Source organism: Mobula birostris, chromosome 28 (assembly GCF_030028105.1).
Source record: "Mobula birostris isolate sMobBir1 chromosome 28, sMobBir1.hap1, whole genome shotgun sequence".
In the NCBI taxonomy this organism is placed as follows: domain Eukaryota; kingdom Metazoa; phylum Chordata; class Chondrichthyes; order Myliobatiformes; family Myliobatidae; genus Mobula; species Mobula birostris.
Genome location: NC_092397.1, coordinates 21043938 through 21071799, shown reverse-complemented (window position 1 = coordinate 21071799; position 27862 = coordinate 21043938). Strand labels below are relative to the sequence as shown.

General features: G+C 45.7%; 1 protein-coding gene and 3 non-coding genes across 4 annotated transcripts in view; all 4 read left to right on the top strand.

The window, feature by feature from the left end:
* The window catches only part of LOC140188818 (uncharacterized), a 408483-nt gene that overhangs the window by 255258 nt on the left and 125363 nt on the right, over positions 1-27862 (top strand). The gene's annotated exons all lie outside the window — the stretch shown is intronic.
* On the top strand, positions 22733-22804 carry trnam-cau (transfer RNA methionine (anticodon CAU)). The gene has a single exon. It is a non-coding gene; the product is annotated as a tRNA-Met (tRNA).
* trnaa-ugc (transfer RNA alanine (anticodon UGC)) lies at positions 25508-25579 on the top strand. The gene has a single exon. It is a non-coding gene; the product is annotated as a tRNA-Ala (tRNA).
* trnas-aga (transfer RNA serine (anticodon AGA)) lies at positions 26729-26810 on the top strand. The gene has a single exon. It is a non-coding gene; the product is annotated as a tRNA-Ser (tRNA).

The window sequence follows — 27862 nt, the reverse complement described above, 5'->3', positions numbered from 1 at the left end:
TAGTCTGAAATGGGTTGAACAAGTTAAGTCAAACAGAGTTGTGAACTGCCCAGACACTGCCTCGGTGCTGCAGAGTTTGGAATCAAAATCTTCAAGGAGACCATAGTTGATCTGTTGATGGAAGTGTATTATGATCTATATGCTCTGATGTGTTTGGCAAGAAAATAGAACACAGAACACAGAAATTTACAGCGCATTACAGGCCCTTCGGCTCACAATATTGTGCCGACCATGTAACTTACTCTGTAAACTGCCTAGAATATGCCTAGCGCATAACCCTCTATTCGTCTAAGCTCCATGTACCTATCGATCATACGGGTTTGCACTCCTCTTTGGCACTTGTTGGGTAGTATGGGAATGTGTCGTGTTTTGTAATATCCCAGAGACGGTGGAACATGTGATCATGATGTGCCACAGATATTCTTTGGAACGCTGGAAGATGTTTAGGCATTTAATGGGTCGAGCTGGGGTGCGGAATTTGCAGGATATACTGGTACCTCAGGCCCCGACGGTTAAGTCGTGTAGGACTCTGGTGAACGTTTTAGTTAAAATAGATTTGGGAGGTCGCATCTGATCCCCACCAAGCGTCCCCTCATACTCCTTTACAGTAGGTGGTGCTAATGCACCTGATGGGAGAAAGTAGGAGGAGAGTGAAACAAGTCCGGGACGGCGGCCCCTGCTACCCTGCAGACGTCGCCATTGCAGTCAGTCCCTGCGCACTGCTTCAGTGTCCTGGCGCCCCGTCATTGAGAGCCCATTGGGGGCTCCCTCAGCAAACGTAGATCAGTGTGACAGGAATAAGGCCCAGCTCCGCCTTCTCCAGGACAGCTGGGAAACGGCAAACTCTTTTATCCCAGCTGCTGAGGCCCACATGGGGATCTTTGTGTTTGTCATCGCGATATGATGAAAACTTATCCCACTGTAATATAGTTTTTCTCCGACCAAATGCCCCATGGATTTCAGGGTGAAAGGTCACCGAGCAAAATGTTGACTCTGTTTCTCCTTTCACAGATGCTGAGTATTTCCAGCAGTTTCTGCTTTTAGTTCAGGATCATTTCTGTTTGCCTGACTCTGGATCACTGCTACTCCTGTCACATGTGAACATAGTAGTTGTGGCAGAGTTGTCAAGGCGATAGATAACAAATCGATTAAGTTGTCTCTGCATAGTTTTGAATCCTGACAAATTACCTGCCTCTTCATTTTTTGTTTTATATTCTTCGTGACTCTCTGATCCGTCTCACGGACACGGATTGTGAAAGAACCGGAGCAAACACCAATATCTGGTCACCGTTTCTAAACCCAGGAAGAGCCGATTTATTCCAGTTTCTTTCAGGATGTCTCTGTGGCGCAATAGATCAGAGCCTTGCGCGTTACCGGAACATCAGTGGTCGAGGGCACTCATAGTCTCTGGAAATATTGCAGCTTTTGTTGTCTATTGTGTGTTTTATTCAATAAAAGTGATAACCACATATATAAAAGAGAATACTACCTTTCTTTGCATGCAGCTTGCCATGAAATGAATGGACAGAACATGGAATATGAAACCAATACAAACTCATATTTGGCACCACTATATCTAAAGCTTCTCTTGCAACCATTACATGTTGCGGTGGTTCCTTCGGACATCAGCTCCTCTCTGCCCTCTGGTGGCAGGTGACTCGAACACAAGACCAAGCTCCTCTATGCCGTCTGCTGGCAGGTGGCTATAACAGAAAACCCAGCTCCTCTCTGCCCTCTGGTGGCATATGGATGTAACACAAGACACAGCCCCCACGCATCTCACCCCCCACCATGCCCTCTGTGGCAAGTGGCTGATTTATTGACCCCACTGACTCTCTTTGTGTCATTTTCCGACCAAGGTGTCTGGATGTTTCGTTCCCGTCATCGTGCAAGAGAAATAAACCCACAACCTGACATCCTCACGACATGGTTGACGGCATTCCCGACTGCAGGGAACAATGTTTATTCGGGTAGTTGATGATCATTCCGTTTCAGTCTGCAAGAATGTGACAAGTGATTTCCTATTTAAATATTTTCTCTTTAATTTGGCTTGGATGCGAATTTCCAAAAATGTTCTGTTTCCATTCAGGACTAATGTGCAGTCTTGTGTTTGGTGAAATATTTGCTTCTTCCGCCTTTACATCGGCCTCTTAAACTGATACACTGATTTTATGTTTTTTTTGAAAAAAAAAACTATTGTTTTTCTTTGCCTTTAACTCCTTAAATTTCACAAGTCAGTGGTGCCGGACCGTCAGACAGTCACGTCTCGTTTTCTCCCTGACGCAGCTCCTCACAATGAGAATAAATCGAGGAGAGGTCAGACATATCTTCATATACAAAAAGGATCAATGGGGGTGCATAGTGATCGAGAAGAGAAACTGAGGTTAAGTGAGTGACCAGGATCGAAATGAATGGCGGAAATGGCTCGAAAAGCCGAATAGCCTATTCAGACTTCTATTGTCTAGCTTCCAACATCCAACCTTTGTGATCAGAGTCTCAGACAGAAGATATCATCGTTTATTTGACACTGGTGATGTAGCTCAGTGCAGGAGCGCATGTGTGAAGTCCAGGGTTCAAACCCCGCATTTCCACATTGTTGTTTGTGAAGTTTGAAATCTGGGCGGAAAATCCCAGATGAAGAAATTTCCCGCACTATCGTTGGCCTTTCATTGCCGTCGTAAAGGCGCTACGATAACCCTGTAACCCGTGGGATAGTAAAGAATGGCTCCTTGCTGCATATCAGTCCTCCGGAGGGAAATTCTAAAAACACCCCCACCTTTAAGGAAGGGACGAAAGCTCGGCCGTGGTGTTCTGAACGTTACAGCAACAACTACAATTCTCATTGAAACCTACTGAATGTGGAAGAACCAAGATTATGTGGACGTGGAAAGGATGATTCCTATGGTGGGGGTGTCCAGAACTAGAGGGAACAGCCCCAAAATTGAGGGTAGACCTTTTATATTGAGGTAAGGAGGATTTTGCTTTTAGCCAGAGAGTAACAAATCCGTGGAACGCTCAGCCGCAGACTGCGGTGGAGGCAAGTGTATGGGTTGAGTGGGATCCGGGATCAGCCGGGATGGAATGGCGGAGCAGACTCGATGAGCTGAATGACCGATTTCTGCTCCTATGTCTTATGGTCTTATAGTCTAACTAACTCCCGATGAAGGGATGGTTTGAGGTCTGTGATTGTGATGCGGAAACCAAGTCAGCATCTAAACCCGCGAGCTCCGTTCACAGGGAGACCAGGTGAACTTCTGGTTCACTTTGGAAATCCAACATTCATTCAATGATCAGGACAGGATTAGAACTTCAATGGGACCTCGGGATTGAACGTAGTGACTCCCAAGTGTGGCTCAAAATGTCGTTATTTATAAGAAACCCCACAAGACTGATGAATTGTCCCTGTTAACAATTAAATAAGAGAAACCACATTCACTGGCAAATATCGGGAACAAGGTGCAAGATGGGGTAAAGCATAAACGACACGGAGAGAATAACTGGGTGGTCCAGAAAGTAAGGAAGAAAGAAACGAAAGTGGAGACAGAATTTACAACAGAAGTGAAGTAATTGGGTAGGAATAAGGGGGAAATGGAATTGATGCAACATGGACAGACACAGAGTGAGACCCAGACATATACAGACATAGACACAGACCCAGACAGAGACCCAGACATGTACAGATACAGACAAGACCTAAACATATACGCACGGACACAGACATAAACAGAAATAGACACAGACATACAGACACAAACTCAGACATGTACAAATATAGACAAGACAAAGACAGATACAGGCACCGAAACAAACATAGACAGACACAGACACAGGCACAGACTGAAATATAAACTCAGACATATACAGTTACGCAAAAACACACACCCATACCAACACACACAAACGCAAACACACACACAGTGATATGCACCATACACAAACAAACGGAAGAAGTTGCACGTCATTCATGGGAGAGCAATGCTGTTTTTTTTCCCAGAACAGAGTGGCGCAGCGGAAGCGTGCTGGGCCCATAACCCAGAGGGCGATGGATCGAAACCATCCTCTGCTATCTCAACTGCTAACAACAACAATTTTCCGTCAGTGCGCTTTAAAACACGACGGCATCCCATCATTGGTAGATGCAAGGAAATCCACTGGCTTTCGGCTGGACTGTACTTTTATATGTTATCCCTTTTAATTTTTGCGGAGGTTTCTGTTTGGTTGGAAAGATTAACCGATTGTGTATTGAGGTATCTTAACGTCATCTATTCTCTGCAGAATAAGCCCGTGTCTTGTATAAAAACACAAAAATGCTGAAAACACGCAATGGGTAGGCAACATTTAGAGAAAGAAGAGATTTGATGTTGCTGGTGGATGCCTGTTCGTAATAACTGGAAAAGAGAGAAAATGAACAACAACACAAACAAAATGCTGGAGGGTCTCAGCAGGCCAGGTGACATCTATGGAAAAGAGTACACTCAACGTTTCCGCCCGAGACTCTTCATCAGAACTGGAGAAAAATATGAGAAAACCATGCAGAAGAGCTTCTCTCTCTCTCTCTCTCTCTCTCTCTCTCTCTCTCTCTCTCTCCCCCTCTCTGTCTCTCTCCCTCTCTCTCTCTCTCCCACCACCCCTTTCTCTCTCGCTCCCTCTCGATTTTCCGTACCGTTCCCTGCATCGATTACTCAGACAACAAAATCCTGTTGGGGAATGCTCTTCATCCCAATGCACAACCAGGCACAAATTGGAGCGTGTCCTCTGTCCAGTGCTCGACAAAGAAGTAGCTGAATCGGACAGGATTCCCGAGTCCTTTCCGGTCGCAGAGGAAGAAATGTAAAATGTCTGAAAAGCGCCGGTTTCGCAGTCGCCGAACAAATATCGGTTTGACCCCGTGAGACTTCGTGTGTTCGGACATCTGAATGACAGGTTTACTTTCGCGCTGCTTTCTCGTCACTGGTTAGTATACCCGCCTGTCACGGACATGAACTTATATTTCTCTAACTTTCGGTAATGTTCCATGCCTCCTTTACCATTTCCTCTTTTCTTTTCCATCTCTCATTATTTTCCTACCTGCCCATCACCTCCCTCTGGTGTTCCTCCCCATTTTCTCTCTTCCATGGCTTTCTGTCCTCTCCTACTAGATTGCCCTTCTCTAGCCCTGTATCTCATACACCAATCAACTTCCCAACTCTTTACTTCACCGGCCCCTCTCACAGTGTCACCTTTCACCTTGTGTTTCTTCCCCCTCCCCCACCTTCTAACTCTGATTCCTCGTCTTCTTTTCTCCATTCCTGATGAAGTGTCTCGGCCCGAAACATCGACTATACTCTTTTCCATGGATGCTGCCTTGCCTGCTGAGACCCTCCAGCATTTTGTGTGTGTTGACCAGATACAGGTGACGATCTCAACAGGCTTGCAGGTGAAGTTTTGTTTCTCCTGGACGGACTATTTGTGTTTCTGAATGGTGGTGCAGGGGCAGGTGTAGCTCATGTTCCGATTACAGGGATAAGTGTCAGCAGTGAGATCAGTGGGGAGGGATGAATGGACAAGGGAATCACGGAGAGAGTGATCCCGGCTGAAAGTGGGGAGTAGGGTGGGGCAAGGATGTGTTTAGTGCTAGAATTCCTTTGAAGATGGTGGAATTATGTAAAATGTTGCCCTGGAAAGGGACACACGGGGGTGATACGTAAGAACAAGGGGAACTGTAACCCTGTTATGGCAGTGAGAAGATGTCTGAGAAATGGAGGCATGTATGAGGGTGAGAGTAGCAGCAATGAGACAGGAAGGGAAATGCCGTTCGCTGAAGAAGGAAGACATCGCTGATAATCTGACAAGGAAACCCTCACCCTGGGAACAGATGTGGTGGAGGCGAATAAAAGGGACGGCATTTGTACAGTAGGCAGGGTGGGAAGAGGAATAGTCAGGATAGCTGTGAGAGTCAGTAGGTTTATAGGAAGATATCACTAGATAGTCTGTCTCCAGAGATGGAGACAAAACTATTGAGAAATCAGAGACAGGTGTCAAACATGTGGAAATGAATTTAAGGGCACCTGGAAAGTTGGAGTCAAAGTTGATGATTTTTGTTTTTGAGCTCAGCATGGGTGCATGAAACAGTGCCAATGCAGTCTTCAGTGTGGCACAGAAAGAGTTAAGAAAGGACAGTCAGGAACGGATGCCGAAGACCTTCACCAGGATGCTCCACAGATTAGAGTATAGGAGGTCTGAGGAAAGTTTGAACAAACTTGTGTTCTCCCTGGGACCTCAGAAGCTGACCGGAAACCCGATGGAGGTGTTTAAAATCATGAGAGGGTAGTCAGAATCTTTTCCCCATGGTAGAAATGCCAATAGGAGAGGGTATGTTTCTGATAGCAATGGAAGCAGAGAGTTGCTGGAGATTGCGAAGCTTTTAGATGAACATGTGAATATGAAGTGACTGGATGATAAACAGAAGGATGGCATTTAATATGAATTGGCATCAATATTAGTACAATATCATGGGCCGAATGGCCTTTCCAGTGCTAGACCTGTTTGTTTGTTCCATATTCCAAGAAAAGGAACATTAAACGTCATGAGTGAGATTAAGAAAATTCAATGGTATTTTACTGACTGTTAAAACAGGAAGTTTGCAGTGGAGAATGTAGGAGCTCTCAAAAATAAACGAGGGAATTTCTGCCAGAAGCCAAAGTATGTGATTAAAATACTAAATAAGTACTTTGCATCTTTATATTGGTAGATGAAATTTAATGCAGACAATTGTGACGTGTTGTACATACATTTCGCAACACTGTATTCCATCTGCCACAATTCCCACTACAATCACATTGCTTCCTCAGCACTATCAAACCCCTCCACCTATCTTCATATCATCCGTAAACAGAGCCATCAATTCCATTATCTAAATCGTTGACAAACAATGTGAAAAGCAGCAGTCTCAAACTGACCTCTGAAGAACACCATTAGCTCACTAGCAGCCAACCAGAAAAGGTCCGTTCTATTTCTTCATTGTCCCCTGCCTGTCAGCCATTCCTCTATCCATGCCAGTATCTTTCCTGTAATGCCATAGAACTTTATCTTGTTAAGCAGTTCCATGTGTGGCACCTTATCAAAGGCCTTCTGAAATTCCAGGTAAATGACATCCACTGCCTTTCGTTTGTCTGACCTGCTTGTTACTTCCTCGAAGAACTCTAACAGATTTGTTAGGCAAGATTTCCTCATGAAGACTTTGACTTGTTTTATCATTAGTCTCCAAGTACCTTGAATCCGCATCCTTAATAATAGACTCCAACACTTTCCCAACTACTGACATTCAGCTAACTGGCCTATACTTTCCTTTCTTTTCCCTTCCTCCCTTCTTAAAGAGTGGAGTGACATTCCCAATGTTCCAGTCCTCCAGAAACATGCCAGAATGAAGCGATTCTTGAAAGATCATTGCCAATGCATCAGTTATCTCCTGAACAACCTCTCTCAGGACTCTGGGATGTAGTCCATCTGACCCAGGTGATTTATCCACCATAATGGTTTTGGGTCTGCCTAGGACTTTATCCTTTGTAATAGCAAAGGCACTCACACCTATTCCCTGACAGTCACAGACGTTTAGCACACTGCTAGTGTCTTCCACAATGAAGAAACAAGAAAAGTACCCATGAAGTTCATCTGCTATTTGTTTGTCCCCATTACTATCGCACCAGCATAATTTTCCTGTGGTGCAATATCAACTCTCACCACTCTTTTACTTTTTAGATAACGGAAAAAAAAAACGAGACAAATTACTTTTATAACGATCATATCACCATCGGTCCATCATTCTGCAGGAGACTCAGCTACTGACTGTCTGCAGTGGTGTATGACGTCGAATGACGTCCCGAGCTGCTTTCCAACTGGTCAGTCTGATTCCTCACTCTGGTGCAGTTCATGTTCTGTCCAGTTGATGTCGCCATCCTCCGACAGACCGGAGAGCACAACACCCAGTGAATAATCACCCGGAATCGGACTGAAGTGGAAGTGATCCCTTCAAAATTCGAAGACTTACACATCGTTTTCTGCCTATCACATTTTAAAAGCAGAAATAAAATATAAATATGATTATTAATGAACTTTCCAACAACAGGGAATTGGGCTGTAATGAGAGAACTTCCCTCGGCTAATCTTCGAGCGCAGTAGGTAACTGAATCACTGGAGAAACCTGAGACACTTCTAGGGGAAAGACACGAGTAAAAGGCTCCAGTATTGCAGTCAACACACATCAAAATAATCCTATTTACCCTTTTGTATTCTTATACATAAGACAGATGACAGAGTTAAATGCCAAGGGATGTTCCTCGTTAGTATGGTGGCTAGTATTCCCGCCTGTCACGCGGGAGACCGGGGTTCAGTTCCCCGACGAGGAGAATGCCATTTTACTACATTAGTATTCAAGAGGGATAATGAATTTTAAAAAGTAAATGCGGACAAGGAATTCGGTTTATGTGATCATTTCTTTGGATATTGGAAAGGTGGAATATCCCGGCTGCTGTGAGCTCGAGAATGTAGATCCGAGAAGAGAGCGACGTTGTGTTCAACCTCTTTCCTCAAATATAACCCGAGAATCTGTATCTCAGCAGCATTCGTTGTTACACTCAGTGACGGAGTCCATCACTCCGAACACATTTAAACCGGTGCTGTTGTTGTCAAATATCAACTCCCACATGGTCCCACCACCTTAGTAAAGGAACTGACCAATATCAGTCCTGATGCAGAATCTCGTTCCGAAACGTCGACCGTTTACTCTTTCCCATCGATGCTGCCTGGCCTGCTGAGTTGTTTCAGCATTTCGTGTGCGTTGCTTGGATTTCCAGCATCTGCAGATTTCTGTTGTTTGTGGCCAATATTCCGAGAGCTCGTCATTTGCATCCTCATCTTGTTTTGGTATGCAAAAGGGGAAGCCGGCCCTTTAACGACCTTTCTTGCCGAGGTTGACTGCACACTATCTGTAAACTTTCCTTTGCCAAGGCGCTACATGAACTTGACTTGCTGTAACTTCCAGACTCCCTACTTCCCTTCCCTCGTCAATGACAGCACGGATTGTGGCTGCAGTTGACTTGCACAGAGAATTCGGCTCTCTTCAGTGACTATCTGAAGAGGAGGCCTGTTGAACTGTAATGGAGGCAGCTGTTATTTGCACCATTACTACACAGAGTGATCTCAGGCAGGACAGGAGAACAAGTGTCAAAACCAGCAAGGAAATAACCCTTGCCCACTGTACACTCCAGTTGCAGAATCTTCCGAGCAGGGAGTGAAGCTAATGAATAGACTTCCAAATGTGATGTCTCTCCTGTCCAAACTTCTTAACCTTAATTGCTTCCAACGGGATCTTCATGGCGAAAGTCGGTGATGTTCTCAGATATAGCAAGGATGTTTGTGCATCATTCCAGCCAATGATGGCACAACTACCTCCCCTCTCAGCCAACAGAAAGTTTAATTCTGGTCAGTTTTGAAAGGCCGCATTGCGGCTTGCTGCCACTTTGTTAGAAATGTCATTGGTGACCAGAGTTGTATCATGTAGCACTATAGCAGTGTCGTTAGCCAATTACTGCAACACTGGGGTCATACTGATGCTCTCTCGAGTCTGTCTGGTAGGTGTCCAGAACAGGAACACTACAATCCAGTTACACTCATCAGTCTCCTTCGTCCTTCAATGCTGGCAGGTGTTAGTATTTGCTGCTACATACACCAAAGAATAATAACCGCTTGACAGGTCCTGTTCAGGCCAAATACCCCATTTAAAGGGAAAGGGATACCCTTGGCAAACAGCAGTAGGCCTGCCAGCCAATACTGTAAGTGCCATTAACAGAAGTTGCAAGATCACTGGTGACATGGACATCACACGTACTATTACCTAAAACTGATGCCATTACCCGGTAGTTGCAGTAACAGACTTCACCCTCATCCTCATGAAGCAGCTTCGGAGCTGAGAATTTATGCAGTCCATGATGAGAAGTTTATTGCCATCGTTCAAAGCAGTTCCATTGGCAAGTGTGATTTCTCTGGGCAGTGCGGTCCAGTGCTCCCTTCACAGCTCTAACCTTCTTATCAGAGTGGTAGACAGAATCAAACTCAGTACAACTGAGGGATGGGCTTTGTTGTAACCGTGCCTGCGGGAGGCAGGGGTACAGCGGGTTATAGACATTACTTGCTGCTCAGACTCTGCTACAAGTTGTTTCTTGTTAAACACTGTAGAGTGCTCTTTCTGTGCCTTTTCATTCTCTAACTTTAGTTCATATTTTTTGCTCTTACTGCGACAATCATATAACTATTTTTTGCATTTCACTCTTCCAGTAAACAGTCACAGGACATCTGCTAGCTTTCTCCCATTTTTCTCCTTATATCTGTACTTCTGCAAGCACTCGCTTCTTCCATTCCACCCACTTCTCAACATATTTCCTACTTTCTGCTCCATAACGTGCCAATACACACGCCACCGGAGTCCTCCTGATGTCCAGGACAGGGACTGTCACGTGACCATCAGATACACAATCCAGGCACTCACTCATACTTCAGAATTCACTTTCTCACTCTGTCGCTTCTTTCATAATCATGGGATCGAATCCACCCCGAGGCAGTCTCTATCCATCATGCACCAATGGGATTCAATCCAACATGAGGCATCCTCTTGTCCCATCGATTCATAAGATCCAGCCCGGCCCGAGGCAGCTACTGTTTCCATCTGTTCACTCACCTGATTCGAGCCCAACTAATGCCCCTGTTTTACTGTTGCAGCTTTCCCACATTTGACAAAGGTGATCGACTACTCCACACAGGAGGAATTCTGTGTGAGGACTGATCGGCCAATGGGGCTGAATTCCTTTTTACTGTACAATAAACTCAAGGGTTTGGTATCTTCGAGGAAACTTCGTGTATCTACCATCACCATTAGCTGTAATCTGCAAACTCGCACACGTTCTTCAAATAAACATTAGTTAGCTGTGCACAAGGAGAACAACATGGCCTCTGAACCAAACTGTTCGCAAGTTTGAACAAAGAAATACCACTTCTTAGAGTTGTTTATTCGGAGACTGAAAATGACCAAATGGTAATCTGTCCCTCCTCCTCCACCCCCACTCTTTGCTTTCTGCAGCGATTGCTCCCGATGCGACTCCCTTGTCCACGACGATCCCTACTGATCCCCCTCCTGGTGTTTATCCTTGCAAACGGAACAAGTGCCACTTGTGCCCCTACACCACCTCCCTCACTACCATTCATTGCCCCAAGAGTCTGAGGTGACACTTTCACCGGCAAGTATGTTGGTGTTGGCTACTGTATCCAGTGGCCATATTGTGGTATGGTGTATATCGGAGAAACCTGACGTCTCGTCAAGGATCTTCGCTCCATCTGGCAGAAAAAGTGGGATCTCCCGGTGGACACTCATTTCAATTTTACCTTCTATTCCCATTCCGACATGTCAGACCATGGTCTCCTCTATTACTACCATGAGTCCACACTCAGGTTGGCGGAGCAATACCTTATATTCCGTTTGGGTAGGCTTCAGCCTGATGGCATGAACACTGATTTCTCAAACTTCTGGTAATTGCCCTCTCCTCTCCATCACCATTCCCCATTCTCCATTCCTATTTCCCTCTCTTACCTTATCTCCTTACCAGTCCTTCACCCTTTCTTTCATGGTCTTCTATCCATTACTATCACATCCCCCAATCCCTTTATCTCTTCTACCAATCAATTTTCCAGCTCTTTACTTCACCCCGGCCACCACTTTACCTATCACCTACCTTATCTCCCCACCTTCTTAATCTGACCTTTTTATTTCCAGTCCTAATTAACGGCCTCAGCCCAAAACGTCAACTGTTTACTCTTTTCCATAGCTGCTGCCTGGCCTCCTGAGTTCCACCAGCATTTTGTGCGCGTCGCTTTGGATTTTCAGCATCTGCATATTTCCTCGTGTTTGCAATGTTTTTGTTCAAATTCCTTGTGTCCTTGTTTAGTCAATCTTCAAACTAAAATAATACAGTATTGATAGCCAAAAGAATCTGCATATTAAAGACAATGATAACTCAGAATTAGTAAGGGAAATATTACACTATAATCTGTCATTTGCTATAATTGTCATTATGTTGTCTTGGTATGTAAGTGGATCCAATCCCCTTCTGTGAAAGGGAAGCTCTGCTTTTCAAAGACCTTTCTTGCCGAGATTGACTGTACGCTATCTGAAAACTATCCTTACCTGAGCAATAACGTAACTCTTGCCTTGTTGCAAATTGCACTGGTTCACCAACTGAAAGGTCGGTCACTTGGCTCATTTCCGGGAACGGGATACAATGCATAACCTCACCTCTACTTGGACCACGCATGAACTGCTTAAAGAAACCCTTTTAGACATGGCTAACAAATACTGCCCTATCAAATCTATTGCTCCATTAGAGTCCCCAGGCAATGTTGGAGCGGTTCGAAGTTCAACAGTTCCAAGTACATTTATTATCAAAGTATATATACATTAAGCAAATTCGAGATTCGTCTCCTAACAAGCAGCCACAAAAACAAAGAAGCCCCCTCCCAAATCAAGTAAAAAAGACCGTCGAGCACCCAACATACAGAGAAGAAACAAATGCGAGCAAACAACATTCTGAACTGAATTCCGCCATCGAGCCCACAATTCAACGCGGAGCCGAGTGAACTTCGTGGAACAGTGATATGAGGGGCTCAGGTCTTGGCACCCCGATATTTTCAGTTTGATCCGGCACCTAAATCGATGGCCAAACGTCGGGTTTAATCGCCTCGATATGATTTGGGGCCTGGACCTCGTCGGGTCGATCTGATCCCCGATTCGGCACGGCGATTAACTCTGGGTCCAAGCATCGAGTTCAGTCGAATCGGTTTGCGCTGGTGCCCGAACGTCGCCACCTCCTTTCGGCCATCGGCACGGCGCTGAAATTGATCGAACCGTGAGTCCGCCTCGCTCTTGGCGACCGGTCCGTCTCCTGACCTCGCCTCGGTTCTGCCGCTGCGAATTACCTTAAAGACCTAAGGGAAGTTATTACTTGCAGTGATCATTAGTCAGAAAAAGCTGAATTAAATATATATATATTTCGTGTTTCATTAGCCACCAGCCAGAACTCGCTTAAGTTCACCATCACCATCTTAAACCCGTTCCGAATCAACACCCACTGTGATTATCCTGAAGTCACCCATAATGATAACACTGTTTTTGCTCCTTCCTAAAATCTGTCTCTGTGACTGATGGAGATGAGGCTGTATAACATCAGATTAATTGCCGTCCTTAATTTTGTAGACTCACTCTTAATGCTTCTCACATTCAACTGAACACATCTCAATCCATCTGTGCTGTCGTTTATATTCCTGAGCTCCTGCCCATCCATCCATACAGTATTACTGCGCATGACATCTCACTTAGATTCAATCCCTCCATTCAGTGACTGGTGTTCTGGTTCACATTCCCCTGTCAATCTCGTTTCAACCCTCCCAGACAGCAGTAATGAACTTTATGATACTGACCCCCCTCCAGTGAAGGTGCAAACTATCCCTCGTGTACAAGTCATCCCCACACCAGGAGAAGTCCCGATGATAGGGTAAATGCAAGCAGACTTTTCCCTCGGAGGCTGGGTGGGACTCCAACTGGAGATCATGGGTTAAGGTTGGTTGGTGATAAAGTTTAATCAGAACACAAAGGGAAAATTTATCACTCAGATGGGGGTTTTGGAACGAGCTGCCAACACGTGATGCATGCAAATTTGATGTCAACATTTAGGAGAAGTTTTGGATAGGTACACGGATGGTAGGGTATAGAGGGATATGTTCCCAGTATAGTTCGATGGGAGTGGACAGTTTAAATGATTTGGCACAGACTAGATGGACCGAATGACCTGTTTCTCTGCTATACTTTTCAATGGCGCTATGAATCTATGATCTAGAGTCCTGAAACCTGCCCCTGCACCAGCACCTCGGTCACACATTCATCTGCTCTAACTTTCTGTTCCTACCCCCACTACCACACGGTACCGGGAGTACCCGGAGATTACAACGCTTCAGGTCCTGCTCTTCACCTTCTTCCCTAACTCTCTATATTCACAGTACTGGGCATCATCTGCTTTCTACCTGTCCATTGGTACCGACGTGAACTACCACCTCCGGCTGAATAAACACTGACCCCCTTGAGAGTTTTCTGTAGCTGCTCCGAGACGTCCCTGACCCTGGCGCCAGGGAGGGGCACTCCGGTTTATGATGGCGCTGGTGAAGCACGGCGATGACTTATCGGTATCAAACAAAACCACGAACTACTTTATTAATCTCACATTTTCAGGTAGACGATCACTGCAATCAATAGGCTGTTGCTTGCCATTCGGAGTTGAGCTTTTCAGCCGCCTATACGAACTGGAATTTCTGCGGTGTGAACTGCAGTTTTGAAGATGCAGGGCGGTTGTGCGTGGCGCATTCGGACCGAATCGAGGCGACGGGGCCCGGGCCGGAGAGTGGGACAATGTCCTGGAGCAGACTTGGAGGTGATTGGATGTGACAGAACTGAGCAGAGACAAGCGGCCGCAATGCAGAGTAGAGGTGGCGGGGCCTGGGCCCAGGCCTGCGAGGTAGAAAACACCCGAGTGATCGGTCTAAGTGCCAGGTCAGCGTGTTGAAGCCGGAGCAAGGGATGGGCCGGTTCAGCTGGCTGCTCTGCGAGGTTCACTCGTCTCTCCACTGAACTGAGGCTCTGGCTGCAACTAATGGGCTGCTGCAGCGGCTGCAGTGATGACTGGCCACACAACACTTGACTCACTCTTGTGAACTTCAGTTGTCTGCTGCCACTCTCAGCAGCTCAGCTTCTCCACCTTTCTGAGGAAAACAAAGCCAAGCCATCTAGTTTCACCTCTTCACAGAAAGGCCACATGCCAGACAACATCCTGCCGAATCTGCTCTACACTGTCAGGGAGGTTCATTGCTGCTCCCTGGGACTGGCGGGGGGATGGGGACCAGAGCACGAGGTCACAGATTACAGTGCAATCATGTTCGTCTGAAACCTCTTCGTTAATCTAATTTCTCTTTATTTTCAATCATTAACTGCCACACCACCCACAAGACTTTCTGTTCTTTCCCGATGTAATTAAACTTTTCAGCGAGAAATCAACTAATACAGTATTACATATCTCGGCATTAACATTGTCCTGATGAGGGTTCGATCCAAATCGGCGTCTATTTCTTACCTCCCACCGACAGTCCTGCAGACAATTTAATATGTCTGTTAAGTTTTATATCTCGTTCGTTACTTCCCTTTTTAAGTATTTGTTATTTTCCTTTCCGTAGGCCCGGTATAGACATCCGGCTTCCCCACCGCGAAAACCCCACCCCGCCCCAGTCGAGCCTGTTTCATGATTTATTTGTAATATTTGGAGGATTCCCATTGGCTGCTCTGACTGACAATTTATTCTGCTCCCCGCCCCCCCCCGAGGCTGGCGCCTAACCGTCACGTGATACACAACGATTAACGAGTAGTTTAATGGTGACGTCACAGAGAACGCGCGCTGATCGCGAGACTCGTTCCCCTGGCAACGGGCCGGGGCGCGGGAATGGAGAGAGAGACCGGAGAGGGGCTTTCGGTGTTTCTTAACGGGGAGTCCCGCAAGAAGCTTTGCTGAATTTTCAGAAGGATAGAACGATAGCAAGCAGAGTTATTAGGAATGACAAAAGGGCGGCTTGAGGGCATTTGCTGATCAATTGGGAGGGAATCTGGTCTGCCAGGGGTGTGAAGAATGCTAAATAAAATGAATGGTGTCAGAAGATATAGCAAGTATTAATGGGGAATGAAAACTTGGCGGCAACGGACAAAGAAAAGGAAGAATTAATGTGAAACCTGTTTACAAAGATACCTAGTCTAGACGAACAACACACACAAAATGCCTGAGGAACTCAGCAGGCCAGGCAGCATCTATGGAAAGGAGTACCGTCGACGTTTCGGGCCGAGACCTTTCGGCGGTTTGTGGTAGACTAGTCTACATAGGGGATGAGTATATTAAGAATCAAGAGCATATTTTGATGAACAATGGGAAGATCTATGAGAATCGTGGCGTTTGAGAGTGCCTTGGATGATGACTTTAAGTTGGATTAATTGACATTTGTTGTCAATAGGTCAAGTCAGACAACCCAGGATATGATATGGGAAGCTATCATATACTCCATCTGCCCGAGGCAGCCTGAAAGAGGTTCTTTGAGTTTTATAAGAAGATCTGGAAGTTAGGGATGTTTCCAGGAGACTGGAAAAGGGCTGCTGTGCTGTCCATTCTTTGTTTTAGAGACGAGAGAATTATTTCGTCCCTACTAATTTGCGTTTCGTTAAAGGAGATCTAAGACGCCCTGGTACCACTGGGAAACGATATTCTGAAAGCTTTTTACAGTAAAGTATCAGCAGTTTTTGCACATTGAAAAATCAAGGAGGGAGGTTTTTTTATATTAAACTCAGTAAGCTTGGCATTGGTGGCAAGTTTTACAACTGCATATTGTTTTATTTCGGCCTGTCATTCGGAGTGGTGGTGGGTTGTGAAGAAATGCCATCAGAATTTGCAGACGCCTCACACTCAGGATGGTGTTATTAGCTCAATATTGTTTAATCTGAGGATTAAGGATATTTGGTGGTGTTGGGGCTGGGCTTGGTCTGGCTTTATGTGCAGATGATGGGGTCTGTGGAAAATGCCGCCTATGTGCTACGGTCTGTATACGCAGTGTTAACAGTAATGGAGGAATAGTCTCTGGGCTGGGTTTTAAATTTTCTGTGTCCAAATCAAAATGTGTGTGTTTACTCGGAAACATAGTGCGGATTGTATTCACTTTACTGTGTATGAGTGTTTGCTGTCTAGTGTTCCTGTGTTTAACTATAACGGGCTTTGGCTGATGTGGAGAGCAAATACAAAGTGTTTGGAGGATAAATGTAAACAGGTCATTAACTTTATGCACAGTGTGGCTGGATTTGACTGTGGCTCTTCCAGGGTGTTCTATTGACAATTTATTGTCCTTTAATACAGGTTGTTTAATTTATAGAGAGGCAGCTCATTCAGTTTTATATAGGTTGGATGTTCTACAGACCAGTGCACTGTGAATCTGTAATGGAGCGTTCCGGACCACAGCTAGAGATGCATCGGAGGTTAAACAAGGCGAGATGTCTCTTGACCTGCCGGGAGAAATAAACAATGAGTCTTGCAAACTGGACTTACTTAATAGAGTGAGGACGTCACGTGTGACTAATTCTGTTTTAATGGGTTGTTGAGAATATACCGGCAGAGCTGATAAATGTTTTCTGTAGACACTTAGAGAGTAAGTGTGGGAGTACGGTCTTGGGGATTTGTGGACAACTGGCCTGGCCTGGAGTTCCATCATGGACATTTCCAGATGTGGGAATACATTTGAGATTTCCAGAGGATAAACAGACTCTTGTTGGGGTGAGAGGGTATCGGGTTATTTACGGCATCAGTATTATTTCCTTTTTGCCTATCTTTAGATTGTTCTGAAAACCCAGTTGGTAACCAGGTGTGTTATTTATCCCCTGGTTTAATGTTGAGCATAGAACATAGAACATAGAATAGTACAGCGCAGTACAGGCCCTTCGGCCCACAATGTTGTGCCGACCCTCAAACCCTGCCTCCCATATAAGCCCCCACCTTAGATTCCTCCATATACCTGTCTAGTAGTCTCTTAAACTTCACTAGTGTATCTGCCTCCACCACTGACTCAGGCAGTGCATTCCACGCACCAACCACTCTCTGAGTAAACAATCTTCCTCTAATATCCCCCTTGAACTTCCCACCCCTTGCCTTAAAGCCATGTCCTCTTGTATTGAGCAATGGTGCCCTGGGGAAGAGGCACTGGATATCCACTCTATCTGTTCCTCTTATTAATTTTTACTCTCTATCATGTCTCCTCTCATCCTCCTTCTCTCCAAAGAGTAAAGCCCTAGCTCCCTTAATCTCTGATCATAATGCACACTTTCTAAACCAGGCAGCATCCTGGTAAATCTCCTCTGTACCCTTTCCAATGCTTCCACATCCTTCCTATAGTGAGGCGACCAGAAATGGACACAGTACTCCAAGTGTGGCCTAACCAGAGTTTTATAGAGCTGCATCATTACATCGCGACTCTTAAACTCTATCCCTCGACTTATGAAAGCTAACACCCCATAAGCTTTCTTAACTACCCTATCCACCTGTGAGGCAACTTTCAGGGATCTGTGGACATGTACCCCGAGATCCTTCTGCTCCTCCACACTACCAAGTATCCTGCCATTTACTTTGAACTCTGCCTTGGAGTTTGTCCTTCCAAAGTGGACAGGTGGGTAAACGTTGCCTGTCTATACAGCAGAACTCATGACCATTATCATTAGTCTGCAATGGGTTGAACAAGTTAAGTGAAACAGAGTTGTGATCTGCCCAGACACTGCCTCGGTACTGCAGAGTTTCGAATCGAAGTCTTCAAGGGGATCATAGCTGATCTGTTGATGGAAGTGTATTCTGATCTATATGTTCTGATGTGTGTGGGAAGAAGACAGAACACAGAACACAGAAATTTACAGCGCATTACAGGACCTCCGGCTCACAACGTTGTGCCGACCATGTAACTTACTCTGGAAACTGCCTAGAATTTCCCTAGAGCATAGCCCTCTATATTTCTGAGCCCCGTGTACCTATAAGAGGCTCTTAAAAGACTCTATTGGATCCGCCTCTACCACCGCCGCCGGCAGTGCATCCCAGGCACCCACCACTCTCTATGTGAAAACTTACCCCTGACGTCAATGCCCCGCATCATCTTATACACCTCTATCAGGTCACCTCCCATTCTCCGTACTTACGTACTTACGTACTTGCACACACTTTCTCTTACGTACTTGCACTTGTGTGTGTGTCGGGTAATGAAAGGGCAGATGTTACAGCAAGCAGACACTTACTAAGTCCGAGGCAGATATTCTAGTTCATACGGGAAGGCATGAAGCCAAATGTTGCACTAGATTGGGAAATAGCAGAAATTGTGGGATAGGAGTTGCAGAGGGAGGTGGTATTATAGTTTGTTTCCATCAGTCCAAACGATGCACCTTTTAGGAAGGAATGGGAGGGAAAGTGTATGGTTTATGAGACTAATGGTTGGACATACTGGTTTACACTCCTCTTTGGTACTTGTTGGGTAGTATGGGAATTGGCCGTGGGATTTTTTTTTTGTAATATCCCAGAGACGGTGGAGCATGTGATCATGATGTGCCACAGATATTCTTTGGAAAGTTGGAAGCTGTTTAGGCATTTGTTGGGTCGAGCCGGGGTGCGGAATTTGCAGGATATACTGGTACCTCTGGCCGGGACGGTTAAGTCGTGTAGGGCCCTGGTGAACGTTTTAGTTAAAATAGATTTGTGATGTCGCATCTGATCCCCATCAAGCGTCCCCTCATACTCCATTACAGTAGGTGGTGCTAATGCACCTGATGGGAGAAAGTAGGAAGAGAGTGGAACAAGTCCGGGACGGCGGCCCCTGCTACCCCGCAGACGTCACCATTGCAGTCAGTCCCTGCGCTCTGCTTCAGTGTCCTGGCGCCCTGTCATTGAGAGCCCATTGGGGGCTCCCTCAGCACACGTAGATCCGTGTGACAGGAATAGGGCCCGGCTCCGCCTTCTCCAGGATAGCTGGGAAACGGCAAACACCTTTGTCCCAACTGCTGAGGCCAACATGGGGATCTCTGGGTTTGTCATCGCGATATAATGAAAATTTATCCCGCTGTAATAGAGTTTTTTCTCCGACCAAATGCCCCATGGATTTCAGGGTGAAAGGTCACCGAGCAAAATGTGGACTCTGTTTCTCCTTTCACAGATGCTGAGTATTTCCAGCAGTTTCTGCGTTTTGTTCAGGATCATTTCTGTTTGTCTGACCCTGTCACATGTGAACATAGTAATTGTGGCCGAGTGGTTAAGGCGATGGATGACAAATCGATTATGTTGTCTCTGCATAGTTTTGAATCCTGACAATTACCTTCCGCTTCATTTTTTGTTTTATATTCTTCGTGACTCTCTGATCCGCCTCACCGACACGGATTGTAAAAGAACGGGTGCAAAAACCAGTATCTGGTCACCGTATCTAAACCCAGGAAGAGCCGATTTATTCCAATTTATTTCAGGATGTCTCCGTGGCGCAATCGATCAAAGCCTTGCGCGTTACCGGAACATCAGTGGTCGAGGCCACTCATAGTCTCTGGAAATACTGCAGCTTTTGTTGTCTATGTGTGTTGTATTCATTAAAATCGATAACCACATTTATAAAATAGAATACTATCACCACTTGCCTTTCTTTGCATGCAGTTTGCCATGAAATGAATGGACAGAACATGGAATATGAAACCAATACAAACTCTCATTTGGCACCAGTATATCAAACGTTTGCCCTGCAACCAATACGTGTTGCGGCGGTTCCATCGGATACCAGCTCCTCTCTGCCCTCTGCTGGCCACTGGTTATAACACAAGACTCAGCTCCTCTCTGCCTTCTGGTGGCAGGTGGCTATAACACTAGACCCAGAACCCCAAGTGGGAAGTGGCTGATTTATTGACCTCACTTAGTCTCTTTGTGTCATTTTCCGACCCAGGAGTCCGGATGTTTCGTTCACATCATCGTGCAAGATAAATAAACCCACAACTTGACATCCTCACGACACGGTTGACGGCATTCCAGACTGCAGGGAACAATGTTTATTTGGGTAGTCGATGATCAATCCGTTCCAGTCTGAAGAATGTGACAAGTGATTTCCGATTTAAACATTTTCTCTTTAATTTGGCGTGGATGCGAATTTCCAAAAATGTTCTGTTTGTATTCAGGACAAATGTGCAGTCTTGTGTTTGGTGAAATATTTGCTTCTTCCGCCTTCACGTTGGCCTTTTAAACTAATACTCTGATTTTATATATTTTTTAAAAAGCCTATTTTTTCTTTTTGCCTGAAACTCCTTAAATTTTGCAGGTCAGTGGTGTGGGACCGTCAGACAGTCACGTCTCCTTTTCTCCCTGACGCAGGTCTCCACAATGAGAATAAATCGAGGAGAGGTCAGACATATTTTCATATACAAAAGGGATCAAAGGGCGTGCCTGGTGATCGGAAAGAGAAACTGAGGTTAGGTGAGCGACCAGGATCGAAGTGAATGGCGGAATTGGCTCGAAAAGTAGAATAGCCTACTCCGGCTTCTATTTTCTATCTTTCAACGCCCAATCTTTATGATCAGAGTCTCAGACAGAAGAGATCATCGTTCATGTGACAGTGGTGACCTGGCTCAGTGGAGGAGCGCATGTGTGAACTCCAGGGCTCAAACCCCGAATTTCCACATAGTTGTTTGTGAAGTTTGAAATCTGAGCGGAAAATCCCAGATGAAGAAATTTCCTGCACTATCGTTGGCCTTTCATTGCCGTCGTTGAGGCGCCACGATAACCCTGTAACACGTCCGGTAGGTAAGAATGGTTCCTTGCTGTATATCAGTCATCGGTAGGGAAATTCTAAAAACACCCCCACTTTTAAGGAAGGGACGAAAGCTCGGCCGTGGTGTTCTGAACATTACAGCAACAACTACAACTCTCATTGAAACATACTGAATGTGGAAGAACCAAGATTATGTGGACGTGGAGAGGATGTTTCCTATGGTGGGGGTGTCCAGAACTAGAGGGCACAGCCGCAAATTTGAGGGGCGACCTTTTAGACTGAGGTGAGGAGGATTTTGTTTTAGTCAGAGAGTAACAAATCTGTGGAACGCTCAGCCGCAGACTGCGGTGGAGGCAAGTGTATGGGGTTGAGTGGGATCCGGGATCAGCCGGGATGGAATGGCGGAGCAGACTTGATGAGCTGAATGACCGATTTCTGCTCCTATGTCTTATAGTCTTATAGTCTAACTAAATCCTGATGAAGGGATGGTTTGAGGTACGTGCTTGCGATGCGGAAACCAAGTGAGCATCTAAATCCGCGAGTTCCGTTCACAGGGAGACGAGGTCAACTTCTGGTTCAGCTTGGAATTCCAACATTCATTCAATGATCAGGACAGGATTGGAACGTTAATGGGACCTCGGGATTGAACGTAGTGATTCCCGAGTGTGGCTCAGAATGGCGTTATTTATAAGAAGCCCCACAAGAAGGATGAATTGTATATGTTAACAATTAATTAAGAAAAAAACACATTCACTGGCAAATATCGGGAACAAGGTGCAAGGTGGGATAAAAGCATAAACGGCACGGAGAGAATAACTGGGTGGTCCAGAAAGTAAGGAAGAAAGAAACGAAAGTGGAGACAGAATTAACGACAGAAAGTGAAGTAAGTGGGTAGAAATAAGGGCGAAAGATGGAATTGATGCAATATGGACAGACACAGAGGGAGACCCAGACATGTACAGACACAGACAAGACCTAAACATATACAGGCACTGACACAGACATAGACAGAAAAAGACAGAGACAGAGATGCAGACATTATACAGACACAGACATACAGACACAAACCCAGACATGTACAGACATAGAGAAGACAAGACAAAGACAGATATAGGCACCGACTCAAACATAGACAGACACAGTCACAGACACAGACTGAAATATAGACTCAGACATATACAGATACGCAAAGACACACACCCATACCAACACACACAAACGCAAACACACACACAATGATACGGGCGCATACACAAACAAACGCAAGAGATTGCACATCATTCATGGGAGAGCAATGCTGTTTTTTTTCCATAGCAGAGTGGCGCAGCGGAAGCGTGCTGGGCCCATAACCCAGAGGTCGATGGATCGAAACCATCCTCTGCTATCTCAAATGCTGCCAACAATAATTTTCTGTCAGTGCGCTTTAAAACACGACGGCATCCCATAATTGGTAGATGCAAGGAAATCCACTGGCTTTCGGCTGGAATGTACGTCTATATGTTATCCTTTTAAATTTTTGCGGAGGTTTCTGTTTGGTTGGAAAGATTAACAGATTGAGGTATCTTAATGCCATCTATTCTCTGCAGAATAAACCCGTGTCTTGCATATAAAAAAAGAAAAAAAAATGCTGGAAACACGCAGTGGGTAGGCAACATTTGCAGAAAGAAGAGATTTGATGTTTCCGGTGGATGCCCGTTCGTCCCAACTGGAAAAGAGAGAAAATAAACAAAATGCTGGAGGAACTTAAAAGGCCAGGCGGCATCTATGGAAAAGAGTACACTCAACGTTTCCGGCCGAGACCCTTCATCAGGACTGGAGAAAAAGATGAGAAGACCTTGCAGAGGAGCTTCTCTCTCTCTCTCTCTCTCTCTCTCTCTCTCTCTCTCTCTCTCTCTCTCTCTCCCTCTCTCTTTCTATTCTCTCTTTCTCTCTGTCTCTCTCTATATCTCTCTCTGTCCGTCTCTCTTTCTCTCTCCGTCTCTCTCTCTCTCTCTCTCTCCCTCCCTCCCCCCCCCCCCTTCTCTCTCTCTCGATTTTCCAAACCGTTCCCTGCATCGATTACTCAGACAATAAATCCTGTTGGGGAATGCTCTTCATCCCAACGCACAGTCAGGCACAAACGGGAGCGTGTCCTCTGGCCAGTGCTCGACAAAGAAGTAGCTGAATCGGAAAGGATTCCCGAGTCCTCTCCGGTCGCAAAGGGAGAAATGTAAAATGTCTGAAAAGTACCGGTTTCGTAATCGCCGAACAAATATCGGTTTGACCCCGTGAAATCTCGTGTGTTCGGACATCTGACGGACAGGTTTACTTTCGCGCTGGTTTCTCGTCACTGGTTAGTATACCCGCCCGTCATGCAAAATGATGGTTTCATTCCCCGACGAGGAATTAGTTTTGCTGTTTCCATATTAAATGTGATTTCAAACGGAATTTTCAAAACAAACAGAAAAGTGTTAAGGAGGTTAAGTCGGAGTTTGATGTTGAAATGATCGGTTCATCGGGGATGTGGAACAGGCCGGTCTGCAGTGACCCCGGGAAGGGAGAATCTCGCGATCGGTGTTCAGCTTCTTCAGATATCCCCTCAGCGACTCTGTATCTCAGCGCCATTCAGTGTAACCCTCAGTGACAGAGTCCCATGTTCGCTAAAATTTTTCCATCATCCACCTCTGCTATACTTTAAACTTTAAGCAAAGGCCGGTCTTACGCTCGATTTAAGGAGTATGGTTCAACGAGTTAGAAAGGAGGAGAGAGTGAAACCGAGAACTTCGCCGAGCTCAGGCCACCCGGCAGAGACTGATTGAGATTCTCTCCCCCAACACCGCGCCCAGAGCTCAGGGTGAAAGGTCATCGACCTGAAACGTGAACTCTGTTTCTCCCTCCGCAGACGCTGTCTGAGCTGCGGAATATTTCCGGCAGTTTCAGATTTTACTTCGGTAATTGTCCTGTTTTCTCCGACCCCAGGATCGATACACTCCCCATACGTTCCGGGACACAGTGACCACTTTCCATGTAAAATGCCCTTGTGCCTGGCCTCCGCAGTTGTAAGGAGTGTGTAATCGTGGCCGAGTCGCTTGCAGATGCGATATGAATTTATTGGGAGTTTCCCGCGAAGCTTCTAAATCGGACAAATATTTGTTCCTCACGTTTTCTTTTTATGGTGTCCTCGACTCTCTGATGGAAATCATTCATTCACGCAGATTGTGAAAATCGGTGTCCTAGCATCGACTACTAGTCAACATCGTCCAACGAAGAAATGGATCATTTAATCCTTTTTCACTCCCTGTCTTGGTGGCGCAATCGGTGAGCGCGTTCGGCTGTTAACCGACAGGTTGGTCGTTCGAGACCACCCAGGGTGTCTGGTGATCCAGCAGCTTTTTCGGTGCATTTGATTGTCTGCTGGGATAGTGGGTGGGGGTGGAATGGGGGGATGCTCCCTTTCTGCTGCCGTACAGAGTGCAGTGGGGACTTAAATGGTTTTATTTTTGCCAGATACAATATGTGACAAAAAGCTTCTCTTTTATAATTTTCATAGACATCAAACTCTTACTATCTCTTCTTTCAGTTGGTCCTGACGAAGGGTCTCGGCCCGAAACGTCGACTGTACCTCTCCCTATGGGTGCTGCCTGGCTTGCTGCGTTCACCAGCATTTTTTATGTGAGTTGCTTTCATAGACATCATATCATGACACAGAGCATTGTCTGAGAACAAGGTTCATCATTAATTAAATGCAGAATAAAGTGTAACAGCCACAGAGAAATCACAGTGCGGGAAAATAATAAGGTGGAGCGTCGTGACGAGGGAGATTGTGAGGCGTCCATCTTTTTTAACGAGGAGACCATTCAAACTATGCTTCAGAGCGTGGCACATGCTTTATTTTCCGTGATCATTCTGCCGGAGTCTAATTGGTTCTTTTCCACAAAAATTATCATGATGCTCAGGAAGAGAACTGAACAAGGATGAAGTATGATCGCACTGGATAGTGGAGCAGCCTCGGGGCCGAATGACTGTGGCCATCAGCCATTATCCGTGTTGCACTGCTCAGTTGTGATATGCAGGAAGGTTTGGACCTGAACACTTCTGTATTTTAAGTGGGGATGTAGCTCAGTGGAAGAGCGCATGCTTTGCGTGTATGAGGTCCCGGGTTCGATCCCCGGCATCTCCACGCTAGTGAGCTGGAATTTTGAACATTGCAAAGCTCAAACCGAATCATCAGGTTTGCAGTCGGCACAATGACGGTACCGCGATACAGCGGCACACATAAAGGAGGTAGAATAATGCTTTGAGTCTGAACGTGGACAAGACCAAAGAGATGATTCATTTGGAAGGTGCAGGCTGACCGCTCATTACCGCAAATAAACGGCTCCTCAACAGAGAGAGAGAGTGGACCACCAAACCCGCCCTATGAACGCCACAGAGAACAGCAAGAAAGCGCACCGGTGTGTCCACTTCCTGGCTTCAGTGAGACTTCCCCAACCCCTCTTCAATCTGTGTTTATTTCACAGGAGGGTCATTGAGCGAGCTCTAACCACTTGCTAAACCGTCTGGTACGAGAATCGCAAGACATCCGACGGCAGGACTCTACAGAGGAGAGAGAGGACTGCGACAGCAGCTCACTTTCACATTCAGACCCAGTGATTTGCGGACTATTGAAAACTGACGGAATTCTGTCCTTCATTGGATCATATGGACGGATGGGAAGGTGAACGAGACTCGGGATTGGACAAATTAATCCCGGAGTGCGGGTGTGTTCTCCGGTTCACCTCAGACTGCGGTCGCTGCTGGTCACGTCGAGACTGACCGACGTAGCATCCACAAAATGCAGCAGGAACTCAACGGGCATCTGCGCACGAAATATGGACTGTTTCCTCCTCCCCAGAGATGCTGTCAGACCTGGTGATTTGCCCCGGCATTCTGTGTTCTGGATTTGCAGCATCTGCAGAATCTCCTGTGTTTATAACCTAAATAACAGTCAGCAGGCAAAGAGAATCTCCCGCCGTATATTGTAGACCACATCCATGGCTACAACTCGAAAGCTTATAAAGAAACTCCCATCAGGGTCTTCTTACCCGAGCAGCTTCTTAATCCCCCTACGAGGATTCTACATCTCCCGATCCTGCTCCGCTCTGACTGAGACTCCATCCAGTTCAGTGACTGATTTCCTGGTGAAAGGTCATTGAGCTGAACGTGAATTCGGTTTCTCTCTTCACAGCCGCTAACAGATCTGCTGAATATTTCCAGCAATCCCCGCTTTTAGTTCAGGATCAACCCTGTTTATCTGACTCCGGGATTTGAATCCAGCTGTGAAGAACTTGTAGTCGTGGCCGAGTGGTTAAGGCGATGGACTAGAAATCCATTGGGGTTTTCCCGCGCAGGTTCGAGTCCTGCCGACTACGTGTTTATATCGGTTTTGACTCCCTGATCCCTCCCAGGGATACAGATTGTAAAGAGCCAGTCGAAACACCCAACTTTTTTCGCCGCCTCCAAAACCAGGAAGTGCCCATGTGATCTGCTTTTATTCAGGTGGGCTGTACGATGCAATTAGTCAGCCGCTGTTCGGCTTTTATCCGAAGTGCTGGTGGTTCCAGCTTATCCAGGGACGCTACTGATCCAGTGGCCTTTTGTGTCCGTTTTGTGCGCTCCGTGCTGTTCCTAATACATTCATTTAAAAAAAAAAAATCCACATATAGAAAACTGAACACTACCACGACCTGTCTTGCTTACATTCATGTTGGCATAAACTTAATATATTGTACATGGACGATCAAACCAACAGAAACTCTTACAGGGCACCAATGTATTTCATGTTTAAATTTATGTTATCGCCACTTGAACTAGAGGGATAAACTCACTCGACTTCAGTCACACCAGCACTGACTGTTTCCACAACTCACTTTCAAACTCGACATTTCATGCTAGAAACATTTTTGCTTTGTTGTTATTATTATTACTTTCTCAGCTCAAGCTGGCCTGAAGTACGGGTGTGCTGAAGAACACTCATTCCTCAATAGCTGCGGACTTCGGACCATTCTAGTGGTGTATAGTATAGTGGCTTTCAGGAGATTTACAGAAATTTTGCTTTAGTGGCCAAAATGTTTAATGCTATTGTCTAGTGACTTTGAGGTACTAGATGTTGATATTACCATTGGGACTATGTATACCCTGTTCATGCTCGATAAGCTTTATTTTATTAGGCCTTTATTATGTATTTATAACATTTTTGTGTTAACCACCTGGCCCTGTAATGCCACAACGAACCCCTCTGTTTCTGGGAAGAGGTCTCCAACACTGAACCAAGCGTTCCACGTCTCCTTCTTCACATCTAGTCTGCTCAGATCATGTGGATGTTTTCCATGGAGGGTTGCTGCTCCTATAACTTTATATAATTAAGGAGGGTTGCTGCTCCTACAACTTTATATAATTTATTATAATTTGATAATTAATATTA